The sequence below is a fragment of the Helianthus annuus genome, chromosome 11 (assembly GCF_002127325.2).
Source record: "Helianthus annuus cultivar XRQ/B chromosome 11, HanXRQr2.0-SUNRISE, whole genome shotgun sequence".
Classification (NCBI taxonomy): domain Eukaryota; kingdom Viridiplantae; phylum Streptophyta; class Magnoliopsida; order Asterales; family Asteraceae; genus Helianthus; species Helianthus annuus.
In genome coordinates this window covers 178960436-178968145 of record NC_035443.2, presented here as the reverse complement: position 1 = coordinate 178968145, position 7710 = coordinate 178960436, and positions in this window count along the sequence as shown.

Genomic DNA, 7710 nt, shown 5'->3' with positions numbered 1-7710 from the left:
ATGAAGCTTAATCCGGAAAAATGCTCATTTGGATTCGAGGAGGGAAAATTCTTGGGTCACATTGTTGGAAAGCAAAGCATCAAAGCCAACCCTAACAAAGTGAAAGCCGTCCTCGAAGCTAAACCACCCAGAACCAAGAAGGAGGTTGAAAGCTTAAATGGGAAGCTTGCAGCCTTGAAGCGTTTTACCTCAAAATTGGCCGAAAGATCTCTGCCCTTCTACAAAACGCTCAAGAACTGCTCAGACAAGAAGGATTTCAAATGGACTGATGAAGCTGAAGAAGCTTTCAATCAAATGAAGCAACATTTAGCTTCCCTACCAGATATTGCAGCACCAGAAACCGGGGAGGTAATATCGGTGTACCTTTCAATCGCTGACGAAGCCATCAGTGCAGTCCTCACCATTGAGCGAGACAAGGCCCAGGTACCCGTTTATTTTTTCAGCAAAACTGTAAAATTAGCTGAAACTAAATATCCTCCCCTCGAAAAACTTGCCCTAGCTCTAGTTCAAACAGCTAGAAGGCTTAGAAGGTACTTCCAAGCACATCCTATACAAGTGGTCACTGACCAACCTGTCAAGAATGTGCTTGAAAAACCTGAAAACTCAGGAAGGCTAGCAAAATGGGCAGTGGAACTGGGTGAGCACAACATCACCTATGTCCCACGAAAAGCCATTAAAGCTCAAGTTCTGGCCGACTTCCTTGTGGAAGTCCCAAACCAAACAATTGACGAAGTAAACACCACAACCACTGAACCCTCCAACCCTGAGGCCTGGAAATTATTTACTGATGGGGCTTCAAGCGTTGAAGGTTCAGGAGCTGGTTTAGTTCTAATCAACCCTGAAGGGTTAGAACTCACATATGTCATGGCCCCCGACCCGGTTTGACCCGTTTCAGGAGCCGCGGGACAGAAATCCTGCGGTATTTAAATTTTAGGCGACAGCGGAAGTCTTTTTAAAACAGGATCTTTTAATAATTCAAACTGCCCGTTTTATAAATGGGGAATAAAATCCCATAATTTACAATAATGTGATTTCTCCGGGAAATCTTTATTTTCAAAATATGTTTCTTTTATTTATTTACAATGAGCCACTTTTCTAAGCTGGTAGTGCTTCCTGGCACTTTTCTTTGCTCACAACAGATCACCTGAAACATGTTTGAAAAAGGTTTTATCAGCGGGGAAATACTGAGTGAGTTCAGTCAGTTTTTAGGAAATGACCCATAGTTATAAATTACAGCATAAGAGCGATTACAATGGTTCCTATCCTATCTTTATCTGGCCTTCTGTCACAATGGTGACAAGTCACAATGGTGACGATGGTCATACCACTATTAGGTCAATGAACTCTAATAGTGACGTTCCTCCCTAGTAGGTCAATGAACCTAACTGGGAGAAATAGTAATGTGCACAATACCCCACTAACCAATAAATCAAGATATCTACGACTTAGTCCCTGTAATTATAACACTTTGAAAATAATTTGAGGTATTGTAAAACAGTTGATAAAAAGAGAATGACTCACATTTCAGATTTAACGAGCAGTGTATAAGCCTTACTGATTTGCCTGTGATTAACCTAATTTAAATAATAATGCACACACACAACCGGGTTAATGATCAATACAGCATTTACGATAACTCACGAGATCAAATTCTCACAACGAACGACAAAGTGCGATACTTAAACATCCATCGATTTAACGACGAACGACAAAGTATAACCCTATGTGGGCGGCACTTAAACATCCATTGGATATATTGATCAGTCGGAAAATGAATCGTAATAGCGATTGAGTTATTACCCTGATTGCGGCAGCACTTCGTGAATCGTGTGTGTTTGTGAACGATTTCTATGATATCTCAGAGCATAATTCGAATTTTAACGTCGTTTCAGTGTTAGAATTCAAGTCCCAAGGCCCTCTATTTATACCCAAAATTTGCATCTCCCGCGTGTCGCGGAAGAATTCATGGCACCTCCCGCGTATCGCCTGGGGTGTCATTTTTAGGGTAGGGTAGGTACGTGTCCAACTAGCTCAGGTGAGTCGACAGTTTCGATAAATTCAATTTAGACAGCGAGTTTTGATGATAATTATCAATTAGGGTTTACCCCCCTGAGTTTTTAGGGGCCCTGATCCTAGTTCCGATTGTTCTGAAAATTTTAGGGTTAATTCAGAATCACTTGGGTTTCTCAATTAGGGTTTCCTATTGGACAATTTAATTAAATAAATATAACTTTTGATGAGAGTTGTTACAACATATGCTCTCCGTTTTAATTTTCAGACCACCAATAATGAGGCTGAATACGAGGCACTGATCGCCGGTTTAAGACTGGCCAAAGAAATGAAAGTTCAGGAGCTTGAAGTGTTCACAGATTCATTGCTAGTCTCAAGCCAAGTCAACGACAGCTACATTGCTAAAGAACCCAACATGAGAAGATATAAAGAGAAATCCAAGGAATTGATGAACACCTTCCAAACATGCAGCATCAAGCAAATTCCAAGGTCCCAAAACAAAAAGGCCGATGCCTTAAGTAAATTAGCGTCCCTCACCTTTGCCCACCTCACTAAAAAGGTGTTGGTTGAAGTGTTGAAGGCTCCATCGATTGATGAATTGGAAGTCCAAGATGTAGTCACTGAGGAAGATCCAAACTGGATGACTCCCATCAAAAAATTCCTTCAAAATGGTGAACTACCCAACGATCAAATAGAAGCCGAAAGGGTTAAAATCAAAGCAAGACAATATGTGTTACAATGAGAAACCCTCTACAAAAGGGGTTACCTTGCCCCCTTGCTAAGATGTGTTGGTCCTGAACAAAGCAAGTATTTGATCAAGGAAATACACGAAGAAGTATGCGGAGCTCATTTTGGAGCTAGGTCGGTGGTTGCAAAGCTTATGAACCTTGGATATTTCTGGCCCTCGATGCATCGTGACACCATTGAACAATTGAAGAAATGTGATGCTTGTCAAATCCATGCCCCAATCCCAAGAAGTCCCAAACATGATCTTGTTCCAATAACATCGGCATGGCCATTCCATAAGTGGGGAATGGACATTGTTGGGCCTTTCCCTCCAAGCAAAGGAGGAGTAAAATTTTTGTTAGTAGCAATTGACTACTTCAGCAAATGGCCCGAGGTTAAACCCCTTGCAAAGATCACAGGAAAGCAGGTCATAGACTTCGTTTGGGAAAACATCATCTGCCACTATGGGCTGCCGGGAGTGATTGTCACTGACAATGGAAAGCAATTTGCTGAAAAACCTTTCAGCCTTTGGTGCAAAGAGTACAGGATCAACCAGATCTTTAGCTCAGTGGCTTACCCGCAATCAAACGGCCAGGTTGAAAGGGCCAACCGAAGCATAGTGGAAGGCATCAAGACGAGATTAGGAAGATATGAAAGCAATTGGCTCGAGGAATTGCCTAGTGTTCTATGGGCAATTAGAACAACCGAAAAAACAAGCCACAAGAAAACGCCTTACAGCTTGATATTTGGATCCGAGGCTGTAATCCCTGCTGAAATAGGAGTTGTAACCCAACGAATTGTCAACATGGATCCCGAAACAAACCAACAAGAGACCATGTTGAATTTACAACTCCTAGAGGAAGCCCGAGATCAAGCCGCAATACAATAAGCCAAATACAAACAGAAGATGGAAGCCTACTACAACAAGAAGGTTAAGAATGAACGATTCAAACCAGGGGACCTAGTCCTCAGAAACAATGAAGCTAGCAAAAAGGAAAATCAAGGAAAGCTGGGCCCAAAATGGGAAGGTCCATACACCATCCTCGAAGCACATAAGGGCGGATCCTACAAGCTAGCAGACTCAGAAGGCAAAAGGCTTCCAAGACATTGGAACGGAAAAACCCTGAGAAAATTCTATGTTTAGACAGAAAAGTTTGGTTTGTATCAAAATGAAAACCTTTTGTAAAAAGCAAGTACTGCTTGAATGAATGAAGTTGTTTTATCAAACTTGTCTTTCTATCCTAATATCAGGTTGAGAACCTAGCAAAAAACTCCATGGCAAGGGCCATGTAAGGGGATGAGCTCCCGGGCCATATCGCTCAATAGGTTCAAGGGTTGAATGAACCAATATAAGGGGTGAGTTCCTAAATCAATACAACTCCATGAGACTTATTAAGCCAAAACAATAATGTCTCATAGACAGGTCTGAACAACCTACACCAATCGTTCCTTAAGCCTTAGAAATATAACCAACAAATAGGCTTACGAAATCGAGTAAATCACAAAGAAATAATGAAGAGGATAGATACTATGTCTTCTTGTTCAAAAACACCAAGGCTAAGTGTCTGCAGCACTGAACCCTTTAAAGTGTAAAAAACATAAAGACAAAGTAAACTCAACAAAGACAAGGCTAAAAAAGAATGACAATTGCCAAAGGAAAAATAAGCAAATCCCTCAATAAAACATACAAACCAAACCAGAAGCTATCAAGGCTTCAAACCACCCACATAATAAGCTTGAAACGTTGAAGGCTTCAACCAAAAAACAGCTAACCAAAAGGCTTGAAGGGTTAAGAGCCTACCGAACAAACTAAGCAAAGCAAGCATAAAAACATAACACAAGTAACATAATAACCATCATATCATAGCAAAGAAAGTCATAAAAGACTTTCAGATAACAGTTAAAGCAAGTTCTAGTAACTTGCAAGGTAAACTACTGTCCAGACGGCCATACAGGCCCAACACACCACCAACAGGAAACTTAAGGGTTCCTGGAAACCTAATATTGTTCAAAATAATATTACAAACCATAAAGTGTTTTGCTAAGAAAGCTACGAATAATCATCAGATGGCGGTAAGCTTGGAACCTTCAGCTTTGGACTTCTTGGCTTTCTTAGACTTCTTGGCCTTAGCACCATCATCACCACCAACCGCGGAGGCCTCTAAACCAACATCCTTTGAAACATCAGGCAGACTCGAGAGAGTATCATCACTATCTCCGGAATAAGTCCTCTTCTTTGAAAGGGAGCCCAAAACCTCAGTGCACACCTTTTCGTTCAGACCCTCAGGTTTCAAATCCTGTAAAACAGACAAAGGCTTACCAAAGCAAGAGGAAACCTGATGAACATAAGGATAGGTTAGCCTCTCCATTTGTTCAACTGAGCTCTTGAACACATCAGGAGCATCTGGGCGAAATAAGGGAGACTTTTCCAGAGCATGCCCAGCTTCGTGCAGTTTGTAACCAGCAACGAGACCTTGGTGTTTTCCCAAGTTTAGCAACTTTGTATACACATCACCAAGGGCAGAATTAAACTCAGTAGAATGAAGCAGGTAAGTGACAACCTGTTGAAAGCCCTGCTCAATCAACCACTGGTTATCACTAGTTGCACGAGATACCGAAGCCTTCAAACTCTCTTTCTCTGCATCAAAGGCTTTATGAGCAACAGACAAAGCCTCCCTGTCCGCCTTTAGCGTCAACCGATCAGCCTCGAAGCTCTTCTTAAAATCAGTCATTTCAATCTCATGCTGCTTGGACAAGCCTTCAACCTTCTTCGACCAAGCTTCCTCCTTCTTAGCAAAGCTGCTTATCTCCTTTCTCATCGACGCCATCGAAGACTTCATCTTATCTTTCTTCTTGGAAAAGTCTTCATATTCTCGCATCCTTTGGCGAAAACGAGCAACCCCCAGAGGAAGCATAGCTGCAAGGTTGCAAGTACTAAGAATCATCCGGGACAGCATCACATCATCATCCATCTCGGAGATAGTCTTGTGAACCGAAGGAGGAGCAATATGACTTAGGGCCTCTTCACAAACAACAGCATCTTTAAAGCTATCATCAACCTTTACCGACCAGTTTGGCACATAAACTGCATCGGGATCCAACCCTTCAACGTCCATACTCGAAGAGCCTTGAACAGGTGTAGCAGCAACCTTTCGGGTTGAATCCTTTTTGCCATGAACAACTAACTTCCTCTCCCTTTCAGAACCCGCCTCAACACCTTGGTCCTCAGACTCTTCAACATCATCACTCAACTCCACCGGTTCAGTAGAGGTGGATTGAGGAGCAGCTTTCAAACGACGAGTAGATCGCCGGGTCGAAGTCTTGGGAGCAAGAGGCTTAGAGAAACCTTTAACATTCGACACACTAACATACCCACCACCTTCAAACCTTTGTTCGGTACCTTTAACCACAACATTTTCATCAGGAACAACAGGAACATCCCCAAAAACCACATCCGAAGTGTCATCAGTTTTGATGAAATCCAAGGCAGACATAACTGCAAGCAACAAACAGACAGAACATGAGACAAAAATTAGAAAGATAAAAGAAAGGGGAAAACAAAAATGCATACCCGTGCCATCTCTCATCAGAACCGGATCCCGGTCAGCTTTTTCCCACAACTTACTAACCCCTAATAAAACCAGCAAATGCTTAGGAAAGGGACGAACCCTCGCAGGGCATTTACGAATAGATTTCAGAAAAGCATCATTTAAATCAGATTCAAGGGGTTCCGGTTCATTGAGAACAGCATCCGGGTGACGCCACACAGTTTTAAACGGAACAATAGTGTCTGAAACCCAGAAAAAACGATTCTTCCAAGTTCCAAGTGTGGTAACCATAGATGAAATAAGGCCAGAATCAACCTTAGATGCTTCAAAAGTAAACCAATCGCCATTCTTGGCCAATCGGAAAAAACGACGGAATAACAATAAGGAAGGATCATATCCGAGGGCACGGCACAAAACCTCGAAATGTAAAACCCTAGCCATGCCCTTCGGATGAATCTGACCAAAAGAAACCCGGTAATACTCTAACAAATTCAAAACAAACAGAGAAAACGGATAGCGAAGGTTTGAAAACTCAAAGTGGCGACAATAAAGGGCGATGAAACCAGTTGGGCATTTATCAATCGAAGCATCACACGCAGGAGCAGTAGGTGTAAACTCAATCCCAATGCCATATTCCTTACAAAACAACTCTACTTCCTCTTGGGTTAACCGGGAAAAGGATCTTGCTAAATCCTTAAGGGCACCCATTTTTGCAAAGAAACTATGAAAAAGTAAAGCAAAAGAAAACAACACTAACCTTCAAAGAAAAGGGGAAGACTTGCAGAAAATACTTGGATGGAAAAATGAAACGGCAATTAAGAAAAACATAAACAAGTTAATATAGGGGCAAAAATGTAAATAATAACTTCTGCAAAACCGCCACCCTATCAACTGCTACACATCAATCAAATCAACTGTCAGTCATTTAAAATTCAAATTCAAATATTAACTGCTTTCAGCCTTTCAAGTCATCAAGCAACGAACCCTTGAACCCTTCAAGCGATAAAACACATGCATAAAAGTCAGAAGTCTTTGAGCATACTACCCAAAAAACCTCTGACTTGGGGGGCTGATGACGGGGGTAGCCCAAGACTAAATAAAGTGACTAAATATGCAAATGCTTAAATGGTTAAACGGTTCAATGGTTAAAAAGCTGTAAGATGGGAAAAGCGAGGAGGAAACAGTGGTCAGTCACATCCGGAGCTCGCTTCACCAACCCTCGGCCGCAAAAGCAAAGCAGGTCTGCACAATACACGCTATTACCCAGGGGTCAAAAGCCTTCAACCCCAAAAGGGGAAACCCTCCACTGCAAGCAGGATTACTAGTCTAAATACATGCCACTTTCGGAGATGTCTTCCCTTATAAAATGACACTTCATTTACTCCAGAAGACATCCCCTGATCAGCTCAGATTCTCTAATCTCTGG